Source organism: Oncorhynchus keta, chromosome 19 (genome assembly GCF_023373465.1).
Source record: "Oncorhynchus keta strain PuntledgeMale-10-30-2019 chromosome 19, Oket_V2, whole genome shotgun sequence".
Classification (NCBI taxonomy): domain Eukaryota; kingdom Metazoa; phylum Chordata; class Actinopteri; order Salmoniformes; family Salmonidae; genus Oncorhynchus; species Oncorhynchus keta.
Window position 1 is genome coordinate 33,440,180 of NC_068439.1, and position 13,131 is coordinate 33,453,310.

At 42.7% G+C, this 13,131-nt stretch overlaps 1 protein-coding gene across 1 annotated transcript in view; it reads left to right on the forward strand.

Moving 5' to 3' along the window:
* Positions 1-13,131, forward strand: part of LOC118398094 (mucin-5AC-like) — a 221,734-nt gene that overhangs the window by 51,512 nt on the left and 157,091 nt on the right. The gene's annotated exons all lie outside the window — the stretch shown is intronic.

Sequence of the window (13,131 nt, forward strand, 5' to 3'; positions counted from 1 at the left end):
TTCCCGTGGTTACTTTTTTGTATTGTCATGCCAGATTCTCAACGTTGTGACCCGGTCTGTGTACATCTTAGACAATGGTTTTCTGATGTAAACGGAAACATCAGCAACGTGAAAGGCACGTTTTCTTTATTTTTTATATTTTATTTAATTCGTACATAGAACACATTGGTTGTTGTTATCTCGTTGTTTGCAGATGAAAAAATCAGTGATATTTTGATTTTCACAAGTGGGTGGGGTTAAATGTGGAAGGTCTGTCATTGGCCAAATGCACATCCTCTCCCTTCAAAATAAGAGTTCACCCTTTAACTTATTACTATTAATCTGCTATCTAATAATTAACATATTATTCATGAATTTACTGTAACATTAATGTTAGTCTTGATACATGCTATTAATGTTAGCAAGGGTCTTTGTGTCCCTGTGCTTATAGTGTGTGTGTGTGTTGGGGGCGGTTGCCGAGATGCAGCAGTGTTTATGAAGAACCTCTCCGGTGTCAGTGTCTGAGGGGTTGGCTGAGAGCGTTTTTAAGGTGACTGTGGAGAGGGCCAGAGCGGGGAATAAACCTTATACTGCATGCATACAGCCATGGAGCTATCGAGAACACTCTCTGTGGTACAGCCATTACTGGTAAGACGGGGAGAAAGAAGGGTTGAGGGGAGGAGATGTGTGTCGGTGGTGAGGAGGCAGAACATGTCGTACCCTCTGTCCTGAAGAGGTTAGTGTGCGAGGGCGCTAACCTGCTACTCTCCCTCTACTCCCTCTGAGGAAGAACATCCTGGAAAACATGACCTTCCTCTCCTTTTTGTGTGTTGTGTGTGTGTCCAGTTGTTTTAGTCTACTCATAAAAGTGTGTTTGTCTTTCAGAAATTCCACAAATTAACTTTTAACAAGGCACACCTACCTCATGAAGCTGGTTGAGAGAATGCCAAGAGTGTGCAAAGCTGTCATCAAGGCAAAGGGTGGAAACTTTGAATAATCTCAAGTATTAAGTATATTTTGATTTGTTTAACACTTTTTTTGGTTACTATGTGATTCCATATGTATTATTTCATAGTTTTGATGTCTTCACTATTATTCTACAATGTAAAACATTGTAAAAATAAAGAAAAACCCTTGACTGAGTAGGTGTCTCCAAACTTTTGACCGGTACTGAATGTGTATGTATGTACAGTATATGTCTATATACAGTTTATTTGGAACGTATTCAGACCCCTTGACTTTTTCTACATTTTGTTACGTTACAGCCTTATTCTAAAATGTATTCAATAGTTTTTTTCCCTCATCAATCTACACACAATACCCCATAATGACAAAGCTAAAACACCTTTTTTGAAATTTCAGCAAAAAACTGATATCACATTTACATAAGTATTCAGACCCTTTTGTTTTGTTAAAGCACCTTTGGCAATGATTCCAGCCTCGAGTTGTCTTGGGTATGATACTATAAACTTGGCAAACCTGTATTTGGGGAGTTTCTCCCATTGTTCTCTGCAGATCCTCTCAAGCTCTGTTAGGTTGGATGGGGTGCGTTTCTGCACAGGTTTTTCAGGTCTCTCCAGAGATGTTAGATCAGGTTCAAGTCCGGTTTCTGGCAGGGCCACTCCAGGACAATCAGACACTTGTCCCGAAGCCATTCCTGCGTTGTCCTGGCTGTGTGCTTTGGTGAACTTTCACCCCAGTCTGAGGTCCTGGGTGCTCTGGAGCAGGTTTTCATCAATGATCTCCCGATAAGTCTCTCTATAAGTTCTTGTTGAACACATCCTGTTGAACAAGGGAGAGCTCGGTTTGTTGTTTTGAAAGTGTATTGGAAAGTTTCTTTGTAGCTAGCTAAGTTTTTAGTTTGGATTCTGCAACGCATTTGATATCAGTTACTGGGACTGCTACTCTCTGTCCAGTGATCCTGCCGACCAAGGCAGTGTCTGAGGAGCTATTTGGCGTAGCAACTAGCCTAGCTGCTTAATAGCTGCCTATCAAGCTAGCAGGGTTCATTGAGGACTTGATTGTAGTCGCGACATGGTAATCCATTGTGGCTGGGACTGCGGATTGTCCCGTGTTTGTGGCTGTCTAGATCCTTGCTGTTTGTTGTGTTCTGCCTGCTGTTTGTTGTGACCTGCCCTGTCTGGAACTGCGAGGAGTAACAGTGTAACCTACGTTGCTAGCTACGATTGTAAGGGATTTCTTCCATTGACGGAGAGGCGGACCAAAGCGCAGCGTGGTTGTTTTGATTCATGTTTTAATAAATCACTTCACATGAACAAACTAACAAAAACAAGAACCGTGAAAACCCAAAACAGCCCTATCTGGTGCAAAACACAGAGACAATCACCCACAAACATACAGTGAAACCCAGGCTACCTAAGTATGATTCTCAATCAGAGACAACTAATGACACCTGCCTCTGATTGAGAACCATACTAGGCCGAAACATAGAAATACCCCAAAACATAGAAAAACAACCGACCCCTCTCAATCACCCCACTGGACAGAGGGGCAGCTCAGGACAGAGGGGCGGAAGCTCTGGACAGAGGGGCAGAAGCTCTGGACAGAGGGGCAGAAGCTCTGGACAGAGGGGCAGAAGCTCTGGACAGAGGGGCAGAAGCTCTGGACAGAGGGGCAGAAGCTCGGGACAGAGGGGCAGGGGGTCTGGACAGAGGGGCAGGGGCTCTGGCGCCTCTGGGCTGATGGGCTCTGGCGCCTCAGACTCTGGCAGCAGTGCCGGACAGGCGGGAGACTCCGGCAGCAGCGCCGGACAGGCGGGAGACTCCGGCAGCAGCGCCGGACAGACAGGACCAGCTGCAGGGAGGAGACAGAGAGACAGCCTGGTGCGTGGGGCTGCCACAAGAACCACCAGGCGGGGGAGACCTTCAGGCGGCTTGGTGTTAGGAGGAGGCACCTGAAGGACCGGGCTGTGGGGAGCACTGGAGCTCTGGTGCGCAACCTTGGCACCACTTCCCAGGCTGGACAACTACTCTAGCCCGGACCCTCCAGAGTGCAGGCACAGGTTGAACCGGGCTGTGGGTAAGCGCGGGAGATCTAGTGCTCACCACACGCACCTCTCCCTTAGGCTCCACTCCCACATTTGCCCGGCACGAGCAGAGCGCAGGCAGAGGACGCACTGCACCCTCCCAGCGCCCCGGAGACACAGCACGCAGAGCCGGCGCAGGATACCCTGGACCAAAACTGCGTACCGGCGACCAGACCCGCTGAGGAGGCACCATACGCCCTGGCTCGATGCCCACACTCGCATGGCACTTTCGGGGGGCTGCCCTATAGCGCACCGGGCTATGGGCACGTACTGGTGACACCGTGTGCTTAACCGCATAACACGGTGCCTGACCAGTAATGCGCTGCTTATAATAAGCACGAGGAGTGAGCTCAGGTCTGCTACCTGGCTTAGTACCACACCTCGTCTGCACCCCATTTTTTGGGGGCTGCCTCTCATACCTGTCGCACTGCCGTGCTGCCTCCTCATATCGCCGCCGCTCAGCTTTCGCTGCCTCCAGCTCTGCTTTGGGGCGGCGATATTCCCCAGCCTGTGCCCAGGGTCCTTTTCCGTCAAGGATCTCCTCCCAAGTCCATTTATCCAAACAGTGCAGCCTCTCCCACTGCTGCTTCTCCTGCTGCTGCCTTTGCTGCTGCTGCTGTTGCTCCTGCTGCACCTGTCGCTTCTCCTGCTGCTGCTGTTGCTGCTGCCTCTCTTTACCACGCCGCTTGGTCCTTGGTTGGTGGGTGATTCTGTTAGGGATTTCTTCCATTGACGGAGAGGCGGACCAAAGCGCAGCGTGGTTGTTTTGATTAATGTTTTAATAAATCACTTCACATGAACAAACTAACAAAAACAAGAACCGTGAAAACCCAAAACAGTCCTATCTGGTGCAAAACACAGAGACAGGAACAATCACCCACAAACACACAGTGAAACCCAGGCTACCTAAGTATGATTCTCAATCAGAGACAACTAATGACACCTGCCTCTGATTGAGAACCATACTAGGCCGAAACATAGAAATACACCAAAACATAGAAAACAAACATAGACTGCCCACCAACTCACGCCTTGACCATATGAAATAAATACAAAACAAAGGAAATAAAGCTCAGAACGTGACAACGATGACAAGGACCAAAGCCGGCGGGAGTACCGTTGAGGACATTGGTGTCTCTCTATCACAGGCGAAGAATCTTTTAAACAACAAAAAAGAGTCCAGGACCTGAAGAACAGTTTGCAGTTCTCCCTGTGTGTGAATCCATGATAACAATGACGGGTAAATCTCGAGGGACAAACAAGGCGGAACAACATTGTTGTGGTCGGAATTGCAGAATTCCCACATGAGACCTAGACGATGTCTGAGGAACGTATATCTTCCTCAAAAAGGACTATCCTGAAGCTCTGCGCCAGAAGAGGAAAGAACTTATCCCAGCCATGAAAGCTGTCAGAACGTGTGGGGACATTGCTTACATCCGCTATGACAGGCTCATTGTCCACCCTCCCTACCAGAAGCCTGGAAGGGATGAGAGCCAAGTCTGTGGGCTTGTAGCTTCAACCCCACAGCACACACACACACACACACACACACACACACACACACACACACACACACACACACACACACACACACACACACACACACACACACACACACACACACACACACACACCAATTGATTCATGGACTGCTGAATGTTTTTTTTTCTCTCTTGCTTTGTTTGCTCTTTTCCATATAATGTCTATCTCTGATAAGCTACCCAGGAAAGGGCTGAAAATTGGCCATATTTATATATGAAGCCTTATAAATAAGGTTAATGAAATCAGTAACTTGCTAACATCAGATAACGTTCATATATTAGCCATTTCTGAGACTCACTTCGATTATTAATTTGACGATACAGCAGTAGAAATACAAGGATATAACATCTATAGAAGAGACAGAAACACTTATGGGGGAGCTGATGCCATATATATTCAGAGCCATATCCCTGTAATGGTTAGAGAAGATCTTATGTCAAGTGTTATTGAAGTGTTGTGGTTGCAGGTTCTCTTGGCACATCTAAAGCTTTTTTTTTTGGGGGGGGGGTGTTGATATAGACCACCAGGTGCTAACATTCAGAGTCTAAATAATATGTGTGAAAAACTTGATAGTGTATGTGATGTAAACAGAGAGGTCTACTTTCTTGGGGACCTGAATATTGACTGGTTTTCATCAAGCTGTGTCACGCCCTGACCTTAGTTATCTTTGTTTTCTTTATATTTTGGTTATGTCAGGGTGTGACTAGGGTGGGTATGCTAGTTTTTGTATGTCTAGGGGTTTGTAGGTCCATGTAATATGTATGTCTATGGTGGCCTGATATGGTTCCCAATCAGAGGCAGCTGTTTATCGTTGTCTATGATTGGGGAGCATATTTCGGTAGCCATTTTCCCTTTTGTGTTCGTGGGTTGTTGTTCTATGTTATAATAATATATGCCATTTAGCAGACGCTTTTATCCAAAGCGACTTACAGTCATGTGTGCATACATTCTACGTATGGGTGGTCCCGGGTCCCGGTTTAGTTGCCTGTCTGCACAACTCATGTTAGCTTCACAGTTCGTTTTGTTCTTTTGTTTGTTTGTTAAGCATTCGTTCTTATAATAAAGAAGAATGTACGCTTACCACCCTACGCCTTGGTTTCCTTCGTATAACGAATAAGACAAGCTGTCTGCTCAAGAGGAAGCTTCTCACTGTAACCAGTTCCTGTAATCTGGTTCAGGTTATTTATCAACCTATCGGGGTGTTTACAAACACTATAGGGACAAGATTATCCACATGTATCGATCAAATTTTTACTAATACTGTAGAACCTTGTCCTAAAGCTGTATCCATACCCATTGGATGCAGTGTTCACAATATTGTGGCCATATCCAGGAAGGCCAAAGTTCCAAAAACTGGGCCTAAAATACTGTACAAGAGATCATAGAAAATATTTTGCTAAGACTCTTATGTGGATGATGTTAAAAATATTTATTGGTCTGATGTGATTAATAAGGAGCATCCAGACACTGCACTTCATGGATTTATGAAGTTGCTTCTTTCAATTATTGATAAACATGCACCTGTTAGGAAACTGACTGTTAGAACTGTTAAGGCTCCATGGATTGATGAGGAATTGAAAAACTGTATGGTTGAAAGAGATGAGCAAAAGAAGTGGCTAATAAGTCTGGCTGACTTACTGCAAATTGAAAAATTCTGTAACTAATTATGTAACAACAAAATAAAGAAGAAACCGTATGATGGAGCCAAGATCAATGGTATGAAGAATGGTGGGAACAAACTTTGGTGAACTTTAAATGGAATTATAGGCAGAAAGACACATTCAGCTCCATCTTTCATCGAATCAGATGACTTATTCATCACAAAACCATTTGATGTTGCAATTATTTTTATGATTGATTAATTTGCTAAGTGGGCAAATTTAGGCAGCAAACGCCAACAACAAACAGTGAGCCATCGTATTCATGCATAAAAAGACAAATAAAAATAGATGAACATTGCAAGTTTGAATTTTGTAAAGTTTGTGTGGGAGAGGTGGAAAAATGATTGTTAACGATCAATAATGATAAACCTCCTGGCATTGACAACTTAGATGACAAGCTACTGAGTATTTTAGCTGACTCCTATAGCCACTCCTATCTGTCATATATTTAATCTGAGCCAGGAGAAAAATACTTGTCCTCAAACCTGGATGGAAGCCAAAGTAAGTCCGCTACCCAACAGTGGAAAAACGGTCTCTACTGGTTATTTACTGGTTATAATCTTGCTGCCAGCTCTTAGCAAACTGCATAAAGAATTGTGTTTGACCAAATACAATGCTATTTCTCTGTAAACTAATTAACAACAGACTTTCAGCATGCTTATAGAGAAGGGAACTCAACATGTACTGCAGTGGCACAAATGACTTATGATTGGTTGAGAGAACTTGATCATAATAAGATTGTGGGAGCTTACCTGTCACCCTAGACCCACTTCAATTTGCATACCGCCCCAATAGGTCCACAGACGATACAAGCGCCATCACACTGCACACTGCCCTATCCCATCTTGACAAGAGGAATACCTATGTAAGAATGCTGTTCAACACCACAGTACCCTCCAAGACCCTGGGTCTCAACCCCGCCCTGTGTCATTGGGTCCTGGACTTCCTGACGGGCCGCCCCCAGGTGGGGAAGGTAGGAAACAACTCCACTTCACTGATCCTCAAAACTGTGGCCCCACATGGGTGTGTGCTCGGCCCCCTCCTGTATTCCCTGTTCACCCATGACTGCATGGCCTTGCAAACCTCCAACTCAATCATCAAGTTTGCAGACGACACAACAGTAGTAGGCTTGATCACCAACAGTGACGACACAACCTATAGGGAGGAAGTGAGGGCACTCGGAGTGTAGTGTCAGGAAAACAACCTCTCCCTCAACGTGATTGTGGACTTCAGGAAACAGCAGAGGGAGGACCCCCCTTTCCACATCGACGGGTCAGCAGTGGAGAAGGTGGAAAGTTTAAAGTTCCTAGGCATTAACATCAAGGACAAACTGAAATGGTCCACCCACACAGACAGCGTGGTGAAGACGGCGCAATAGCGCAGCAGCGCCTCTTCAACTTCAGGAGGCTGAAGAAATTTGGCTTGTCACCTAAAACCCCCATAAACTTTTACAGATGCACAATTGAGAGCATACTGTCACGCTGTATGACCGCCTGGTACGGCAACTGCACCGCCCACAACCGCATGTCCCTCAAGAGGGTGGTGCGGTCTGCACAACACATCACCGGGAGCAAACTACCTGCCCTCCAGGACACCTACAGCAACCGATGTCACAGGAAGTCCAAAAATATAATTTAGGACAACAACCACCCGAGCCACTGCCTGTTCCCCCCGCTACCATCCAGAAGGCGAGGTCAGTACAAGTGTATCCAAGCTGGAACCGAGAGACTAAAAATAGCTTCTATCTCAAGACCATCAGACTGTTAAACAGCCATCACTAGCACAGAGAGGCTGCTGCCTACATACAGACTTGAAATCATTGGTCACTTTAATAAATGGATCACAAGTCACTTTAATAATATTTACATATATTGCGTTACTCATCCCATATATATATATATACTGTATTTTATACCATCTATTGCATCTTGCCTATGCCACTCGGTCATTGCTCATCCATATATTTATATGTATATATTCTTATTCCATCCCTTTACTTAGATTTGTGTCTACTAGGTAGTTGTTGTGGAATTGTTAGATTACTTGGTAGATATTGCTGTACTGCCGGAACGAGAAGCACAAGCATTTATTTAAACTCGCAATAACACCTGCTAACCATGTGTATGTGACAAATAACATTTGATTTGATTAGATTTTTTACTGTTAGAGTTCGGTGCAGCCTTTGATATTATAACCTGTTGTTGAAAAAATGAATGTGTTATGGCTTTTCAACCCTTGCCATGTCATGTATTCAGAGCTATCTATCTTATAGAACTCAACAGAGTTTCTTTAATGGAAGCTTTTCTAATGTCAAACATGTAAAGTGTGGTGTACCACAGGGCAGCTCTCTAGAACCTCTACTCTTTTCTATTTTTACCAATGACCTGCCATTGGCATTAAACAAAGCATGTGTGTCCATGTATGCTGATGATTCAACCATATACGCATCAGCAACCACAGCTAATGAAGTCACTGGAACCCTTAGCAAATTCTTGCAGTCTGTTTTGGAATGGGTGGCCAGTAATAAACTGGTGCGGAACATCTCTAAAAACAAGAGAATTGTATTTGGTACAAATGTTTCCTTAAATTCTAGACCTCAACTGAATCTGGTAATGAATGGTGTGGCTGTTGACCAAGTTGAGGTGACTCAATTACTTGGTGTTGCCTTAGATTATAAACTGTCATTGTCAAAGCATATAGATTGAATTGTTGTAAAGATGGTGAGAGATCTGTCCATAATAAAGAGATGCTCTGCTTTTTGATACCACACTCCAAAAAGTTCTGCAGGCTTTAGTTTTGTGTTGTCTTGATTATTATCCAGTCGTGTGGTCAAGTGGAAAGACCTAGTTAAGCTGCAGCTGGCCCTGAACAGAGCGACACGTCTTGCTCTTCATTGTAATCAGAAAGCCTGATATAAAAACCATGCATGCTAGTCTCTCTTGGCTAAGAGTTAAGGAGAGACAGACTACATCACTTCTTCTTTTTATAAGAAATATTAATCCCAAATTCTTTGCATAGTCAATTTACACACAGCTCTGACACACACTTACCCCACCAGACATGCCACCAGGGGTCTTTTCACAGTCCCCAAACACAGAACAAATTCAAGAAAGTGTACAGTATAATATAGAGCTATTATTGCATGGAACTCCGTTCCATCTCATATTGCTCAAGTGAACAGCAAACCTGGTTTAAAAAAACGCAACACCTCACAGCACATCGCCTCTTCCCTATCTGACCTAGATAGTTTGTGTGTATGTATTGGTATTGATATGTAGGCTGCGTGTGCCTTTTTACATTTATTTTTTAATAATGTAGTTCTATCCTTGAGCTGTTCTTGTCTATTAATGTTCTATATTATGTCATGTTTCATGTTTGTGTGGACGTCAGGAAGAGTAGCTGCTGCTTTTGCAACAGCTAAGTGGGATCCTAAAGAAATACCAAAATACTTTGCTCTGTTCATCTTTCCCTCGATCCTGACTAGTCTCTCAGTCCCTGGCGCTGAAAACATCCCCACAGCATGATGCTGCCACCACCATGCTTCACCGTAGGGATGGTGCCAGGTTTCCTCCAGACATGATGCTTGGCATTCAGGCCAAATAGTTAAATCTTGGTTACGTCAGACCAGATAATCTTGTTTCCCATGGTCTGAGAGTCCTTTCGGTGTCTTTTGGTAAAATCCAAGTGGGTTGTCATATGCATTTTACTGAGGAGTGGCTTCTGTCTGACTACTCTACCGTGAAGGCCTGATTGGTGGAGCACTGCAGAGATGGTTGTCCTTCTGGAAGGTTCTCCCATCTCCACAGAGGAACTCTGGAGCTCTGTCAGAGTGACCATCGGGTTCTTGGTAACCTACCTGATCAAGGCCCTTCTCCAATCAAGTTGTAGAAACATCTCAAGGATGATCAATTTCGAGTCTCATAGCAAAGGGTCTGAATACTTAAAAAACATTTTCCGCTTTGTCATCATGGGGTATTGTGTGTTGATTGATGAAGATTTTTTAATTAAATCCATTTTAGAATTTGGCTGAAATGTAACAAAATGTAGAAAAAGTCAAGGGGTCTGACTACTTTCCTAATGCACTGTATGTGCAACATGTAAAGTGCTGGTACCAATTTTATTTGTGGGTCCCCCACTGGACTGAGCTAATGTAGGCTAATGCAATTAGCGTGAGGTTGTAAGAAACACAAAAATGTCGCAGGACATTGACATATCTGATATTGTTAAGCTAACTGCACTGTCCAATTTACAGTAGCTATAACAGTGAAATAATACCATGCTATTGTTTGATGAGAGTGCACAGTTATGAACTTGAAAAGTTATTAATAAACCAATTAGGCACATTTGGGCAGTCTTGATACAACGTTTTGAACAGGAATACAATGGTTCATTGGATCAATCTAAAACCTTTCACATACACTGCCAAAATCTATATTGCGGCTGGGCTGGAATAATACATTATGGCCTTTCTCTTGCATTTCAAAGATGATGGTAAAAATGTTATTTGTATTTTTTATAATTCTAAATAAAATCCTTTGTATTCTCTTTTACCAGATCTAATGTGTTATATTCTCCACCATTAATTTCACATTTCCACAAACTTCAAAGTGTTTCCTTTCTAATGATATCAATAATATGCATATCCTTGCTTCAATGCCTGAGCTACATGCAGTTAGATTTGGGTATGTCATTTTAGGTGAACATTTAAAAAAAGGGTTCGGTTCTTAAGAGGTTTCATGAGCTGAAATAAAAGGTCCCAGAAATTTTCCATACACACAAAAGCTTATTTCACCCAAATTTTGTACACAATTTTTTTTACTTCCCTTTTAGTGAGCCTTTCTCCTTTGCCAAGATAATCCATCCACCAGACAGGTGTGGCATATCAAGAAGCTGATTAATCAGCATGATCATTATCACAGGTGCACCTTGTGCTGTGGAAAATTAAAGGCCACTCTAAAATATGCAGTGTTGTCACACAACACAGATGTCTCACGTTTTGAGGGAGTGTGCAACTGGCATGCTGACTGCAGGAATATCCACCAGAACTGTTGCCAGAGAATGTAATGTTATTTTCTTTACCCTAAGCCACCTCCAACATCGTGTTAGAGTTTGCATTGTCACCAGACATTGAGCAGGTTTGGGATGCTCTGGATCGTCGTGTACGACAGCGTCTTCCAGTCCGGTCAATATCCAGCTACTTCACACTGCTATTGAATACGAGTGGTCAACATTCCACAGGCCACAACCAACAGCCTGATCAACTCTAAAGGAGATGTATTGCGCTGCATGAGGCAAATGGTGGCCACACCAGATACTGACTGGTTTTCTGATCCACACTGCTACCTTTTTTAAGGTATCTGTGGCCAACAGATTCATATCTGTATTCACAGTCATGTAAAATCCATAGAATAGGGCCTAATGATTTTATTTCAATTAACTGATTTCCTTATATGAACTGTGTAACTCAGTAAAATATTTGAAATTGTTGCATGTTGCATTTATATTTTTGTACAGTGTATATTATTCTTATTAACACAATTAAGTTCAACTCACTATAAAACTAGAAACCTGGAAATCCAAGATGATTTCCTCCGTTGTTGGGTTCACCATGTGGGGTCATTGTGATCCTCAATCATAGTTAGCAGATGATTACAAAGTACCTTGACATCTCTTTTGTTAGAGATTCATAAACTGAATCTACCTTTAAAAGAAACAGCTATGTTATGTTAATTAAAATATTTTGGAATGAGCAGGTATGTGAGTGTGGGACTGTTAAATAAAAAAGTCTGAGTGTTCACTTGAGGCCACTGACTAAATCAAATGAATGGCTCAAAAGTTAAGTAAATTAAGTGTAATTAAGCAAGTTTTGGGCTATAGAAAATCTTGAAAAATGTTTGTCACCTGACCAGTTTTCAGTACAAGAAGGTCAGTAACTGGGGAAAAAACTATTGTAATTATACTCTCAAAGAGATTCACCTACCCATCTTTTGTCCCTACCTGTCACGTTCTGACCTTAGTTCCTTTGTTATGTCTTTGTTTTAGTTTGGTCAGGGCGTGAGTTGAGGTGGGTAGTCTATGTTCTTTTTTCTATGTTTTCTGTTTTGTGTCTGCACCAGACAGAACTGTTTTGGTTTAATTTTTCGTTCTCTTGTTGTTTTTGTATTTAAGTGTTCTGTTCTATTATATCATGAACACTTACCACGGTGCGTATTGGTCCGATCTCTCATACTCCTCGTCAGAGGAGGACGAATCCTGTTACACTCCCTTTTTCACAGTATCTTTTGACCCTCCCACAAGTTTTCTTCAGAACACCTAACCAGTTTTCTTTCACCTGACCGGATTTTAATACCTCGCCAGTATCTTGGAAAAAATAAAAAATATATTATCCATATACTGTATATTATTATATGACATAGCAGTGACCCCACCACTTTAGTTAACAGCTGGAAAATGAGGCTGGAGAAATGTAACCACTCTCAAATTCATGTATGCAAGGAATGACCATCAATGAGGTAAAAATTATGAGGACCAAGGCAGTCTTCAAAATATTGAAATGCCTTTATTTTAGTGTAGTTTCATGTTCAATAGAACAAATTAAAAAACATATTTGAACACCTTTCATCATTATAGCATTTGTCAGGCAGAGATACAAGTAACCACTGTGATTATTATTATTTGACCCTGCTGTCATCTATGAACATTTGAACATCTTAGCCATGTTCTGTTATAATCTCCACCCGGCACCTAGGTTCTGGCCTTTCCAGGGAGTTTTTTCTCCCCACCGTGCTGCTACCTATGCATCACTTGCTGTTTGGGGTTTTAGGCTGTGCTTCTGTACAGCACTTTGTGACATCAGCTGAAGTAAGAAGTGATTTATAAATACATTTGATTTGATTTAAATAA